At 36.8% G+C, this 16,756-nt stretch overlaps 1 non-coding gene across 1 annotated transcript; it reads left to right on the forward strand.

Annotated features, from left to right (window-relative positions):
• The first annotated feature begins 388 nt into the window (after window positions 1-388).
• On the forward strand, window positions 389-460 carry TRNAC-GCA. Its single transcript has one exon. It is a non-coding gene; the product is annotated as a tRNA-Cys (tRNA).
• Window positions 461-16,756: the final 16,296 nt, after the last annotated feature.

The following is a 16,756-nucleotide window of genomic DNA, read 5'->3' on the forward strand; positions in this document are numbered from 1 at the left end:
TGGACCTAATAGAAGCAGAAGATATTAAGAAGAGGTGGCAAGAATACACAGAAGAACTGTGCAAAAAGGATCTTCATGGCCCGGATAATCACGATGGTGTGATCACTCACCAAGAGCCAGACATCCTGTAATGTGAAGTCAAATGGCCCTTAGGAAGCATCACTACCAACAAAGCTAATGGAGGTGATGGAATTCCAGTTGAGCTGTTTCTAATCCTGGAAAATGATGCTGTGAAAGTGCTGCACTCAATATGTCAGCAAATTTGGAAAACTCAGTAGTGGCCACAGTACTGGAAAAAGTCAGTTTTCATTCCAATGCCAAAGAAAGGCAATGCCAAAGAATGCTCAAACTACTGCACAATTGCACTCATCTCACATGCTAGTGGGCTTCCCTGGTGGCTCAGAGGTTAGAGTGTCTGCCTGCAATGCAGGAGGCCTGGGTTCGATCCCTGGGTTGGGAAGATCCCCTGGAGAAGGAAATGGCAACCCACTCCAGTATTCTTGCCTGGAGAATCCCATGGATGGAGGAGCCTGGTGGGCTACAGTCCACGGGATCTCAAAGAGTCAGACACAACTGAGTGACTTCAATTTCACTTTCACACTCTAGTAAAGTAATGCTCAAAATCTCTAACCCAGGCTTTATCAATACATGAACTGTCATCGTCCAGATGTTCAAGCTGGTTTTAGAAAAGACAGAGGAAGCAGTGATCAAATTGCCACCGTCTACTGGATCATCGAAAAAGCAAGAGACTTCCAGAAAAAAGAAGTTTATACTAGTCAGTCTCAAAAGCTTAAGGCTAATGCTCTCTGAAGAAATATTCAGGCCATCTAATTTCCTACTCATTTTGCACTTATGGTTTGGTTTTCAGTATTCACCTAACAATTGTAAATATAGAGTTCATACCTGTGATCATTGTTCATTTTGTTATCTAAATTTTATATAAGTATATATTATATATACATATATATATATAATATATTATAATTCCCTCCCTCTGTCCCTCTTTCATTCCTTTCTTCCTTCTTTTCATTGCCTTGAGGAAAAGGAAGAAGTGCTATCTCTGATCATGGCAGGCTCTTTTTAAGTCTCACTTCATGTTCCTTGCTCACTGCCTTCTCCTGACATTTTGTGAGCATCAAGGCTGGACTTTGAGATCATTCACTCTGATATGCCTGGCTTGATTTCTTTCAGAATAGCTCAAAGCCAACAGAACTTCCCTTTCCTGTCTTCTTGTCTTTTTTTTTTTTTTTCAGCATGCAAGGCCTTACCTTCTTGCTCAAATTATGTTTTCTTTTCTTTCCACTTTGTAATGATGAAGCATCACCAGAAAATGGAGGAGACTGAATAATTTCCACATAAGCTTTCTAGTGCATGTTAAAATATTGAAGTCATCATTGTTAAGTGCATTGTGAATTTTAAGAAGGGTTATGTGATATCTCATTCTTCCTTTAATTATCTCTAGCAAATAGTAACATGGGAAGATTGGAATTTTGGCCACAGGCAAGATATTAATGTGAATTGATATTTTAATTTAAATACTGATTAATAAAAAAGGTATTTTAAAGGGAAATTAAGCATTTACTCAATGTAAAAAATTAATATCAGCAGGCAATTTTAAGATGTGTATTTTAATAGATGTCAAGTTAAAGTTTGATTTGAAGCTGCCAGAAACATTGCTTTCCATAAAGATAATTTAAATAAATTCAGCAAAATGCATTATTTTTCCATAGAAAAGCACAGGTACACTAAATATCATTTTATTTTTATTTGTAAACATAAATTCTTATCATTATGTTTGAAATTTCCATTGCAATATTTTTTTCTTTTTTGAAAGCCTCTCTGCAGAAGATCTGATGGGCTGCCGTCTATGGGGTCGCACAGAGTCGGACATGACTGAAGCGACTTAGCAGCAGCAGCAGCAGCAGCAGCAGCAGCAGCAGCAAGGTATAGCATTTATTCTTATATAATTTCCAAAGCTATTAGCTGATTGGCTCTGTAAAAAGTAGTGTTTTTAGACTGTGATGCCTGATTTTTAGGATTTAAGATATGTGCTATCAACTGGAGGAGACAGAAGAGATACGCTTTTGGGTTTAGTATTTTTCACCTCTTTGGGAAATTTTCACTGCTCTGTATTAAACAGTGATATGCAACCAAATGTAAAGTGGAAGTCATAAGGTCTGCCATAGTATTACAAGTTTATTTGTGCTAATTACAGCATAAATGCCACATTGGTTTTCAACAATTCATTTGCTGGACAGTTCTTCATGCAGCCCGAGAAAGCTGCATAAGACAGGTTAGACAGTGCTGAGACTCTTTAATTAAACTCTGGCTGATGTTCCAGAACCTCTCTTCAGAGCCTAGGGAAATAATAATACTTATTTACAAGGCATCTCTTACCCTAAGGCTTTCAGTTCTCCTAAAAAGAAAAACTAAGCATTCTGTTGGAATTTATAGCACTTTTGTGCAAATGTGGATTTCATTGATTAACATGTTCCAGATTCCATTTTGTCTTTTTTACCCATCAAAATAATTCTTTCTATAAAAATATAGTGAGGAAAACTAGGACTCTTTCTGTTCCCATCTTTTATCCAAGTTCCCTTCATATAACTACATAATTACAAGTCTGATTTGGTAAACTAGAAATGCCCTTGAGAGAATTAAATTAATTTTCCCTACTTTTTGATTGGAGGAGGGATTCCATTTCTTGCATATTTAACTATTTATATGTAACCATGAATTTTTTTCTCTCTCTCATCCAATTCCTGAAACTTGTTTCACAAATATTTAAAGTGGCTTATTAGAGAGCATATAATAAAGAATGGATACACTTAAAACCAGGCTAAAATTGAGGGGAAAAAGATATAGAAACAAGTAGAGCAAAGTATTAATATATTATGTAAAATAAATGCCCTTTAACCTTACACACGACTTCACCAAAGAATATACATACATGACAAATAAATAAAATGATATTTGACACTGTTAGCCATTAGTAAAATAAAAATTAAAACCACAATGCAATACCATTTCATATTCATTAAAATGTCTGACAGCCAGTACCTGATATCTGTGAGGATGTGGAACAACTTTCACTTTCACATGCTGGTGGGAATATAAAACGTCACCAAAAAGAGTTTGGTGGTTTCTTACTTTATGACCCAGCAATTCCTTTCTTGGTGTTTACTTTACATAAATGAGGTTATAATCACACAAAACCTGTATATGAATATTTACAGCAACTCTACTTGTGATTGCCAAAAAATGGAAAAATGCAAATGTCCTTCAATGAGTGAATAGATAAAACTGTGGTATATCTATACAGTAGAATACTACTCATTAATAAAGAGGAATGGAGTACTGATGCATACAAAATCATGCATGTATCTCAAAGGCATCATGCTGAGGATTTATATTTTTCACAAAAACTGGAATTTTGTAGACATTATCTCTTTGAATACATCCTCTCCACCATCTGCCTATTCTCTTACCCATGGAATTCCTTTTAGATGTGGGACAGAGCTTCTCTGTAGGAGAAGATGTGGGAAAGAAGCCAGTCCTTAAAGGTCTGTAATGGATCATTTCATTTAGAAGACTTTCTGGAAGAAAGCAAAACTGTAGTGATGGAGAATAGATTAGTGGCTGCTAGAGGCTGGGGTGGAAAAAGGATACAATTGCAAAATGAGGTAGCATGAGAAAGTTTTCCGTATCAGGAAACTGTTAAGTGTCTTGATTATGGTGATGTTTATATAAGTATTTATTCTAAAATACATAGATATACATACCAAAAAGTCAATTGTATTACATAATTTAATAAATGAAATAATGAAAAGAACACACATATTTAGAAGAACCAAGCCATAATTTTGCCTCTGAGTTCTCCTTTGAACAAAAAATATAATAATTCTTATAGATAAAGTCATGCTAGCTGCTCAGGGTCATGTTTATTCCTGACAGAATATAACACATATGTATAATATAATAAAAATGTCTGTTTTAATAACCTGCAGTACAAATCAGCAACAAATCAAATTGTACTGACCCATATCTTTTTTTTTTTTTTAATCTTGTTCATGCCTCTGCTCTTAGAGTATAGGTATTCTCCAGGTTGTATCTTCATCTTAATTTCTTCTGGTTTAGCATCCTCTCCTGGAGAAATCTCTATCAGTTCAGTTGCTTGATTTAAAATCTTCTTGATCAAGATGACTTCTAAATCTATACCTATAATCCTAATGTCTTTTTAATCTCTATTTATAGCTGTTTGTGTAATATCTTCTTTTAAATATCTGACTAGTCCAAAAAATCACTTTCCAAAAATTTTAATTAATTGCTCTTCTAAAGTCTAAGATTCCTCTGAAGTCATTAACCTCTTGGTTACTAAAGCTAGAAATATTGTCTTTTTAACCTCCTCATACTGTCTCTCAATAAACTGGTCACTAAATATAGTTGATTCTTTAAATTCTGCATTTTTTTCCATCACAAAAAGCTAAATTAAAGCCTTAATCATAGCTATTTTGGAATGTTACAGTACTTCTCTATGGTCTGTCTGATGCCCACATGTTATATCTCTAATTCACTTTTGTACTCTTAGAAAAGTTATACTCTTAGCATTTGTTGCTTCATAAAATCTTTTTCATTCTCCTCCTCTTGAATAGAAATCTTATTTTCATAGAAAATAAAATCCACATGTCATTTGATATTCTTAACTGGCAATAATTTAAATCTCCTCAATTTTTTAAATATCCTCCAGCACTGCAAATACATCACCACTACTGTCTTCTTACCATGGGCCACCTGACTGTAATCACATTCTTGGTTTTGTTGTTTCTTGAAACCAGCCCATTTCTGATCAACTACTTCACCTTCTATGGGAAGTGCCCAGTATATGTCTGTCTCCTTGGCCTGTTAGGTTTCTGGATTCCTTCACATTTCTGCTCTTACGCCATATCTTTCTTGAAGACTTCCCCAGTTCAGCAACTTGGAATTCAACTTAGCCTCCTTTGAGTTTTTGTAGGATGATTAGTTATTTTGCTTTGTTTTATTATGCATTCATATAATCACCACTACTATAACCTTCTTAAGAGAAGCAATCATGTATTAATCACATTTTCTTGCCCTAAATCCTTTTTGGAATAAGGTGCAGCACATGTACGTATACAAAGAAATAATCGTCCCTTTCTTGTTAGATCTGGAACAATGCTCCTTACACATAAGATATACAGTAGATGTTTCCTCTATAAATAAATGTATGAATGAATAGCAGACAAATTAAGCAGACTAGGGACTTTTGAAAATGTTATCCCGTACATTACAATTATAGGAAGATTATCATTAGCAATAATGTGTTATTATAAATATTCTGCATGATCAGGTAATGTCAACATTTATTTGTTGTGCACCTGCACTTACCACTCAAGGGCAAATTGTATTTTCATTCTATCATTCAACTGCTCAAAATTCAGTGTCTGCCTTGCTATATAAATGATTGAATTTGAAGTTTTATTTACTGTTTCATTTATTGCATTTTTATTAACTGTGTTCTTTATCCAACAAAGTAGCACATATATCTGAATATGTGAATATTGTACTTTTAAGTATTCCCTATGATTATGCCTCTACCTCCCATCCTTCTTCCCTTCCTTCCATCCATCTTCTTCTTTGTCCTTTTTTTTCTGTTTCCCTGCCACTCTCCCTCCTCCCTCCTATACCACATTTATCATGCCCTCCTCCTTTCCTTTCCTTTATATCATTCCCCTTTCTCTTTAACATTTCTTATTGTTTATTATCTACTACATCTTGATCTGAAAACGCCACAAACGCTATGAATAGTTACTGTACTGAAGGAGCTCACAGTCTAGAGTGAGCCAACTCAATTTTTTGTTTTGTTTGTTTTGTATATGTGTGTGTCTCACTACCCCTAGTTAGAATCATGTTTATTCTCACTGTGGTACAACCCACCATGCCCTGTACTCAGCCTTCACTTGACATGCAGGAATGCCATTATGCCCTCTCTTCATTCTTGCTTTTTCTAGAATGAGCAAACTTTCCCTATCTTCACAGCAGATGTGAGCTCCACTACATACATTTGCTGTTCTGTATTTCATTTCTTTAGTTTGTAACTCATTTTCACAACATTATGCTGTCACTGATGTTCTGTAGCTGCTTGTTTCATGTGTCCTCGTCATATGTTTCTCAAGGTTATTGGGTAGTTTTCATGATAGTCCTCATTGCTCCTGGAATGATGCAATATGCTTGAGCAATTGAATTCCTAAGATATTTGAAAGAACCAATCAAGAAGAAGGTGAAATGCCTTTTACTTTTGAGTAAAAACTCAAGTTTTCTTAGGAATATTCCTGTTTTTTGTAAGCCAAACTGTATACAGTAAACTCTGGAAGTATAGCATCAAATGTCACTAGTGTTTATGAGTATATGATTTGGAAGTATTTTACTCTCTTCTTCACACTTTTCTGTATTACACAGTTATATTTAAATGTGTGTAGTATTTTTATTGAAATAAATAAGTTAATTTTAATCGGGCTTAATAGAATGTCTTATTATGTACTGAACTATATATGCCAAAATAAAAACTATTCCTAATGGGTTTTGAATTTCCAAAGAAAAACTACATGTGTTTTCCCTTCCCAAAAATACTGGAGGTGATCAATATATATTGGAGACAGATATATATAGGACTCCTTGGTAAAAGACATTCCACCCTATATTTCACCGTGTTCAAGGACATTATTGTTCACTTTTTAACAATAGAGGGCAGTAGAATAATGGTTCATAAATTTATTTTTGATAAAACTAACCAGATCCTTCATTCTAACGTCTAGAAAAATGATCAAAATAGTTCTTATATGTTTACCAAAGAAGAAAACTCAGTGTCATGGTTTTGCTTTTATTTGTCTAGAATAATGTTGTGTGTTTGTGAGAGAAGATAAGGCAGTGTGGAAGTGTTCAGAATCTGGCACTCTTTCTTTGACCTTGTGTTAACTTTCCTGGAGTTTGAAGTTTCCACCAGAGCTCTACTAAGCAATATTTATGTTGCCCATTGGTCTTGTCACACAGGGTGCATCTGTTCACAAGTTTAGAGAAAAAGAAAAGGAATCCGTTTAATCTAGCTACTAAGTACTGTATGGTAGTTGAGAAAAATAACACAATAAATGATTGAATTAAACCATTTGTGTTCAAATGTGCTTTCACATGGGTTATGTAAAAATCAACTCCTGCAAACTAAGTGTCCTCAGGTGGAAAGTGACAAAGTGCAAACTCAGGGAGATTCTATGCTGAGTCATATGGAGACTAAGTTAACAGAACAACAGAAAAAATCAGTATTATGATCCTGTCCTTATTTAGCATTTTTATGGTTTGTTCATTGTGGATTTTTTGATATTAATTTTAATTTAGAAACATTCACTAAAATATTATTTATCTTGATTAGTGTTTTCTTTTTTGGCATCTCCTTGAATTTGGTCCCTAAGATGAGTATCTCATTCCCCACATCCTAATCATACCTCGGATAGTTACTCAAACCAAAATACTGTTACATCACAGCAGCATAAGAAAAACTGGAATGAGATGGGATGATAGAGAAATGGAAATCTCAGAAAAACTATCATAAGTGAAGTGTCCTGCTGTGGAGAATTCTTAATCTGATACATAATGAAATTTATATCGATAAATTACGTTTTCAGCATATTTGAAATGCCACTCTCTCTCCTTCAAGAACAAGTAGGCACTACTACCTTGACCGTGTATTTCTTTATGCCTATATTATAGAGTGCACTTGTAAAAGTGCAATTGGTTTAATTGCTTATTTTGGAGAGAAACAAACTAAAGGGGAACATATCTAAAGTGCTCATGCTCAGTTATGTCTGACTCTTTGCGATCCCATGGACTGTAGCCCGCCAGACTCCTCTGTGCATGGAATTTTTCAAGAATACTATAGTAGGTTGCCATTTTCTTTTCCAAGGGATCTACCCAACCCAGGGATTGAACCCACATCTCTTGTGTCTCCTGCATTGGTAGGTGGATTCTTTTACCACTGTGCCACCTAGGAAACCCCCAAACAATCCACAATTTATATCTTCCTTTAGTCCTCTTCTCTCCTTTTCAGAACATGATTCACCGTCTCAGAATGTGTTTATCCTAAGAAAACTGATATTAGTTCTCAAAATACTAGATCTTCTGGAGAAACTCAACTGCCCTAACATCAGACAACTTGGTACTTTACCAAGTACAGCTTGGTACTTTTTCCATATGCTTTTTAAATAAATCAACATAAGAAATGGAAGAAAGTAAGAGGGAAAGAAGCAAAACGCGAGGAATTAGTTATCAATTTAAAATAGACTTGGCCAGGAATGGCAAAAGAGTGAATTCTAGCTTGTCTTGGACTTAACAGAAGTCCAATGCTTTTGAACTGTGGTGTTGGAGAATACTCTTCAGAGTCCCTTGGACTGCAAGGAGATCAAACCAGTCATCCTAAAGGAGATCAGTCCTGACTATTCATTGGAAGGACTGATGCTGAAGCTGAAGCTCCAATACTTTGGCCACCTTATGCAAAGAGGTGACTCATTAGAAAACACCCTGATGCTGGGAAAGATTGAAGTCAGAAGGAGAAGGGGATGACAGAGGATGAGATGTAGGATGGCATCACTGACTCAATGGTCATGAGTTTGAGCAAGTTCCGGAAGATGGTGAAGGACAGGGAAGCCATGACTGAGTGACTGAAAAACAAAAATCTTGGTTCAAATTGCACACTTTATAAAGATTATTTTTCAGTGAACTGAGAGAGAAGAATTTTCTCTGCTCAAATAATTTGTGCAACTGCTGTGTCCTCTTGGAGAAGCATGTTAAAGGCTCAGAAAAGTCCTGCAGATTCTCCCTGAAGGATTAACCAAGCATTTTCCAAATGTGTTTGACACTGAAAGAAGCTTCTTTTTAAAAATATAACACTAAGACATGTGTTTCACAGTTAGTATTCTGAGAAATGCAATTTGGGGATTGTTGACCTATATTCAGAATATAGAGATCTCAATATACCTTGGCACAGGTTAAGAAATAGTAATAATTGCTAATAAAAGCATTAACCAACATTTGTAGAATGTCAATTTTTTCTCTGGGTCCCTGCCTATAAAGAACAGACAACTGGTTTACTCTTCTTTCCTGTCATGTTATTCTCTTCCTTTGTAAAAATATTGACAATTTAAAAATTTTCACATCACAAATTAAAATTTATATACTAAAATACAAATGTGCAAAATCTTACATTTTTGTGATCGATGCTTGCCCATGTGGGCATTTTAAAGCTAATAGAAATGCCTTCCTTGTGACCTAAATTTATATTTTAGTGGACCACTTTCCCTCTGTTCTGAAAATTTATATCTTTGTATTATATTTGTTGTTATGCATCCCTTGTCTTCACTATTAGATTGCTAGTTCCATAAAAGCAAGATATTTCTGTTTCAAATGCACTGATCCAGTATTACTACTATATTACCCTGCAGTTCTTAATACCTGATACAATGTAGGCCTGCAGAAAGTACTTATTAATTAAGCAAATTTCTGGAACCCTGTTTCCTAAAATTTTAAACATGATGTTTTTTTTGATGATGGTTTGCTTATTCATTAGATATACTAGTTGCATTTATTCAAATAGAAAAACCCACAGTGCAAAAAGATGATTCAGTAGATCTAAAAGTCAATTTTATATTTATTAAACAAGATTTGTGCAAGAAGAGTCTATCCTTTATTGTTTCCCATACCTCAGGAAGAGACTGGTGTTAAAACCTAAAGGTTTTTTTTTTGTCATTTGAGAATCCCATATTACAAAGGACCAAGAAAGAGATAGGCCATGTCCCAAATGGGAGAACCATCCTTTTACATGCCTCAGGGACAATTTATTTTTCTGAATGATCAAGGAATATGAAGTCATAAGGTGGTTGGATATTTCAATATGTTTGTCAAACATTCAGTTTGTATGGTTAAAATATGATAGTTGAGTCAATGAGACCTTCCAGTTGGTGGGACTTGGAAGTTTTAGCTATACCATAATTGGAGCTATGAGAGGAATCAAAAAAGATTCTTGCCAATGAAATGACATAATGATTTTGAGACTCTGTATCTACAGTTTTGGAGGCTATTGAGGTTTTCCTTCTTAAATTCATTATTAGCACCAAGAGTGTATCACCTTTGATAATATTTTCTCTTGATGTGAGAAAGCATAAGCCTTTTGTATAACTTTTTTTTTCTTTCTGATAAGTGACCTTTCTTACTCAAGTTAGCTTGGTTGTATGAATACATGGGCTTGCCAGGTGGCTCAGTGGTAAAGAATCTGCTTGCCAATGCAGGAGACTTGGGTTCAATCCCTCAGTCAGGAACATCCCCTGGGGAGAGGAAATGTCAACCCACTGCAGTATTTTTGCCTTGGAAATCCCATGGACAGAGGAGCCTGGTGGGCTACAGTTCATGGGGTCACAAAGAGACATGACTGCGTGACTGAACACATATATACACATGAAGACATATGTACATACAGACCCACACAGATACTATATATGTGTGAAGTAAACCAGTTCCCAACTCCACTCATGGGATGTTAACCTACTTTGAATATTCATTTTTTGAAAATAATTCTTAGTCCTATTTTCAAGTGGCAATTCAGCTGGTTTAATTTATAGTTCATTAAATTTTGCTAGAAAGGAGCAAGAGAGTCATTATAAACTGACTCATAAGTATATTGACCCAATATCTAACAACATTGACCTCCTTGCAGTGTAAATTTAATTAAAAGCTTTAGACAGAACAAAATTAACTTCAGACAATAAACAAAACAAATGGCTTTAATAAATACAGTTACCTATTACTATTATTTTACATCACTAAAAGACTTTCATCGCTATCTTCTGGAAGATAATTGCCTATAAATTCAGGTGTAAAATATTTCCTCATGAACTTTTAATGTTTCCTTATCTTCAGGATAAGAGTTGTATTTCTTTAAAAATTTTCATTTAAAGGCTGAACTTCTTGGCCTTATATATAAAAGATACTTTAATTAAATAAATCTATGTAAAATATGAATAAAAATAGACCAAAAAACTTTGGAAGATTTGAATTAAATTTCTTAAACTTGAAAAAAGGCAGAAAACTTGTTAAACTTTCTAACAAGGGAAAATAAAAATAAGTGTCATTAGCATAAAAAGTGTGTGTGGGTATAATCATTGGGTATGAAACACATATATTTAACAACTCAGCTCATTTATACTCCCTAAGGGTAACACTAGAGCAATTTGACATAGCTACCACATTACATCAGCAAATGAATATAGCAAGAATTTAAGAGAAAAGCAGTATAATAAAAGCTTCTAATGTTGACAGATTTAGATTTCTTTATCATGATTATAGGATTTAGCCTGTTGAAGGCTATTTTATATGCCATAGTCCTTTTATTTCATAAGCATTTCTGGAAAAAAAATTCTATAACATGTATAAGATCAGTTCTTGGTTTGAGCATTTCAGTGCTCTTGCTATTGTGTAGGCTTTTGTTTGTTTATTTTAGTTTTATATAGATAATTACATATCAGAATACAGAAAGGTAGGCAATTTGGCCATTTGCTTGTAACTATTACAGAAGTGAACTAAATTGCACTTTTCAGGACAGAATGAAAAAATCTTAGAGGAAAAGTAGCCTGTTAAGTGTCTTAAAACTGCTCTTTTCATAGTGATTTTGGACCAATTACAAATAGGAGAGATGAGTCATCATCTGAAGCTCAAGAGGTCATGGGAGAATTCCAGACACCCTTCCACAGTACACAGTCAGAACACCCCAAGGTACGGATAATATTAAATTTGGAAGCATACTAGTAATATTAAAATACTTCCTTAACTATGTAGATTAAAACAGAAGTTACAATACTAATAATTACACAGCATTCCACAATTAAAAGTTCCAATATGGTGAGCATTGGAGTAGGAAATCTCTCTAGGAGAGGTTGGACCAGTGATAGAAACACTCCAGTGTTAAGAGAAATAATGCTGTCTTCCATAGGGGATTATGTCTGTTTTAAGCACTGAAAATCCAATGTTTATCATGGTGACTGGCACAGAGTAAGCACTCAACAAATGTTTGGCTTTTGGCACTACTAACCTGCCATAGTAAAATGAGATCAGGGCTAATGATCTCATGCATTCTCCTCCATGGTATTTCAGTCATGTTCCACATTTTGCCAGTGGTTATTTGCCAGTAACACAGTGGTTGACAAGGTATAAAAGGAAAAAGCTGGATCTGGAGTCTGGACCTAGATAAACTGGAGGAGGAAATAGTTAAAAGGCCTTCAATTTCTAATGAAATTCTTTGTCCAAGAAAGTGGGCTTCTGTTGTCTTCTTCCCTTCAGTTGAGAAACAGAGCCCCGAACAACCTTAAAATCCTCATTGAAAAGAAAAAGAACAATGATTATTATAAGAATGATACTAATACACAGTGTGTAGAATGAGTTCCTAAGTCAAGTGATATGACATACAAACATCTTTCTGTATTTGAATAGTTTTATAGGCTTTGCTTCTTACTCCAACTCCTGGGGAAGAGTACTTAGGGCAGATGTTAATAACATTTTGAAAATCTTACCAATTCTGGAGTTACTACTTTGCAAGCTCCTCAATTGGTTTTAGGCGGGAGGAGAAGGGAAGACAGAGGATGAGGTGGTTGGATGGCAACCCCAACTCCATGGACATGAGTTTAAGTAAGCTCCGGGAGCTGGTGATGGACAGGGAAGCCTGGCATACTGCAGTCCATGGGGTCGCAAAAAGTAGGTCTCGACTGAGCAGCTGAGGAGAAGGCAATGGCACCCCACTCCAGCACTCTTGCCTGCATAATCCCATGGACGGTTGGGTCTGGTGGGCTGTAGTCCGTGGGGTTGCTCAGAGTCAGACACGACTGAGCAACTTCAGTTTCACTTTTCACTTTCATGCATTGGAGAAGGAAATGGCAACCCACTCCAGTGTTCTTGCCTGGAGGATCCCAGGGACAGGGGAGCCTGGTGGGCTGCTGTCTATGGTGTCGCATAGTCGGACATGACTGAAGCGACTTAGCAGCATCAGCAGCAGAGCAACTGAACTGAACTGCACAACTGTTTTTAATTACTTTTAGTGACTATTTTAAAATATGTTATTAAATTTTAAAACTAGAATATAACTATTTCTCAGTATGTGTAATGCAGATGCTTATTGAAACTATACTTTATAACGTATCAGTTCAGTTCAGTCGCTCAGTCGTGTCCGACTCTTTGCGACCCCATGAATTGCAGCATGCCAGGCCTCCCTGTCCATCACCAACGTGCACAATAATTATATTACCTATGTTTATTCTATAACCATTTTCTAGAAAATTTTTGTGTATAAATTAACTTATTTGTATGCAATTTAAAAATAAAACTAATGTAAAAGTAATGTGCATGTCACCAAGAATGAGATGTTCTTAGCTGTTCAGTTCAGTTCAGTTCAGTTCAGTCGCTCAGTCGTGTCCGACTCTTTGTGACCCCATGAATTGCAGCACGCCAGGCCTCCCTTTCCATCACCAACTCCCGGAGTTCACTCAGACTCACGTCCATCAAGTCAGTGATGCCATCCAGCCATCTCATCCTCGGTCGTCCCCTTCTCCTCCTGCCCCCAATCCCTCCCAGCATCAGAGTCTTTTCCAATGAGTCAACTCTTTGCATAAGGTGGGCACAGTACTGGAGTTTCAGCTTTAGCATCATTCCTTCCAAAGAAATCCCAGGGCTGATCTCCTTCAGAATGGACTGGTTGGATTTCCTTGCAGTCCAAGGGACTCTCAAAAGTCTTCTCCAACAGCACAGTTCAAAAGCATCAATTCTTTGGCACTCAGCCTTCTTCACAGTCCAACTCTCACATCCATACATGACCACTGGAAAAACCATAGCTTTGACTAGACGGACCTTTGTGGGCAAAGTAACGTCTCTGCTTTTCAATATGCTATCTAGGTTGGTCATAACTTTTCTTCCAAGGAGTAAGCGTCTTTCAATTTCATGGCTGCAATCACCATCTGCAGTGATTTTGGAGCCCAAAAAAATAGTCTGCCACTGTTTCCACTGTTTCCCCATCTATTTCCCATGAAGTGATGGGACTGGATGCCATGATCTTCATTTTCTGAATGTTGAGCTTTAAGCCAACTTTTTCACTCTCCACTTTCACTTTCATCAAGAGGCTTATTAGTTCCTCTTCACTTTCTGCCATAAGGGTGGTGTCATCTGCATATCTGAGGTTATTGATATTTCTCCTGGCAATCTTGATTCCAGCTTGTGCTCCTTCCAGCCCAGCGTTTCTCATGATGTTATAAGTTAAATAAGCAGGGTGACAATATAAAGCCTTGACATACTCCTTTTCCTATTTGGAACCAGTCTGTTGTTCCATGTCCAGTTCTAACTATTGCTTCCTGACCTGCATATAGGTTTCTCAAGAGGGAGGTCAGGTGGTCTGGTATTCCCATCTCTTTCAGAATTTTCCACAGTTTATTGTGATCCACACGGTCAAAGACTTTGGCATAGTCAGTAAAGCAGAAAGAGATGTTTTTCTGGAACTCTTTTACTTTTTTGATGATCCAGCGAATGTTGGCAATTTGATCTCTGGTTCCTTTGCCTTTTCTAAAACCAGCTTGAACATCTGGAAGGTCATGGTTCATGTATTGCTGAAGCCTGGCTTGGAGAATTTTGAGCATTACTTTACTGGCATGTGAGATGAGTGCAATTGTGCGGTAGTTTGAGCACCTTTGAAATTGCCTTTCTTTAGGAATGGAAAAGACTTTGATGCTGGGAGGGATTGGGGGCAGAAGAAGAAGGGCACGACCGAGGATGAGATGGCCGGATGGCCTCACTGACTTGATGGATGCAAGTATGAGTGAACTCCAGGAGTTGGTGATGGACAGGGAGGCCTGGTGTGCTGAGATTCATGGAGTCGCAAAGAGTTGGACATGACTGAGCGACTGAACTGAACTGAACTGAGTATTGGAATGAAAACTGACCTTTTCCAGTCCTATGGCCACTGCTGAGTTTTCCAAATTTGCTGGCATATTGAGTGCAGCGCTTTCACAGCATCATCTTTCAGGGTTTGAAATAGCTCTACTGGAATTCCATCACCTCCACTAGCCCTGTTCGTAGTGATGCTTTCTAAGGCCCACTTGACTTCACATTCCAGGATGTCTGGCTCTAGATGAGTGATCACACGATCATGATTATCTCTTGTTGTGAAGATCTTTCCTATACAGTTCTTCCGTGTATTCTTGCCACCTCTTCTTAATATCTTCTGCTTCTGTTAGGTCCATACCATTTCTGTCCTTTACTGAGCCCATCTTTGCATGAAATGTTCCTGTGGTATCTCTAATTTTCTTGAAGAGATCTGTAGTCTTTCTCACTCTGTTGTTTTCCTCTATTTCTTTGCATTGCTCACTGAGAAAGGCTTTCCTATCTCTTCTTGCTATTCTTTATATCTTTGCATTCAGATGCTTATATCTTTCCTTTTCTCCTTTGCTTTTCACTTCTCTTCTTTTCACAGATATTTGTAAGGCCTCTTCAGACAGCCATTTTCTTTTTTTGCATTTCTTTTCTATGGGGATGGTTTTGATCCCTGTCTCCTGTACAATGTCACGAACTTCAGTCCATAGTTCATCAGGCACCCTATCTATCAGATCTAGGCCCTGAAATCTATTTCTCACTTCCACTGTATAATCATAAGGGATTTGATTTAGGTCATATCTGAATGGTCGAGCGGTTTTCCCTGCTTTCTTCAACTTAATCTGAATTTGGCAGTAAGGAACTCATGATCTGAGCCACAGTCAGCTCCTGGTCTTGTTTTTGTTGACTGTATAGAGCTTCTCCATCTTTTGCTGCAGAGAATATAATCAATCTGATTTTGGTGTTGACCATCTGGTGATGTCCATGTGTAGAGTCTTGTGTTGTTGGAAGAGGGTATTTGCTATGACCAGTGCATTTTCTTGGCAAAACTCTATTGGTCTTTGCCCTGCTTCATTCTGTATTCCAAGGCAAAATTTGCCTGGTACTCCAGGTGTTTCTTGACTTCCTACCTTTGCATTCCAGTCCCCTATAATGAAAAGGATATCTATTTGGGTTGTTAGTTCTAAAAGGTCTTGTAGGTCTTCATAGAACCATTCAACTTCAGCTTCTTCAGCATTACTGGTTGGGACATAGTCTTGGATTACTGTGATATTGAATGGTTTGCCTTGGAAACTAACAGAGATCATTCTCTCATTTTTGAGATTGCATCCAAGTACTGCATTTTGGACCCTTTTGTTGACCTTGATGGCTACTCCATTTCTTCTAAGGGATTCCTGCCCACAGTAGTAGATATAATGGTCATCTGAGTTAAATTCACCTATTCTAGTCCATTTTAGTTCGCTGATTCCTAGAGTGTCGACGTTCACTCTGGCCATCTCCTGTTTGACTACTTCCAACTTGCCTTAATTCATGGACCTGACATTCCAGATTCCTATGCAATATTGCTCTTTACAGCATCGGACCTTGCTTCTATCACCAGTCACATCCACAACTGGGTTTTGTTTTTGCTTTGGCTCCATCCCTTCATTCTTTCCGCAGTTATTTCTCCACTGATCTCCAGTAGCATATTGGACACCAACTGACATGGGGAGTTCCTCTTTCAGTATCCTATCATTTTGTCTTTTCATACTGTTCATGGGGTTCTCAAGGCAAGAATATTGAAGTGGTTTGCCAT

Source organism: Oryx dammah, unplaced genomic scaffold (genome assembly GCF_014754425.2).
Source record: "Oryx dammah isolate SB20612 unplaced genomic scaffold, SCBI_Odam_1.1 HiC_scaffold_5, whole genome shotgun sequence".
NCBI lineage: Eukaryota > Metazoa > Chordata > Mammalia > Artiodactyla > Bovidae > Oryx > Oryx dammah.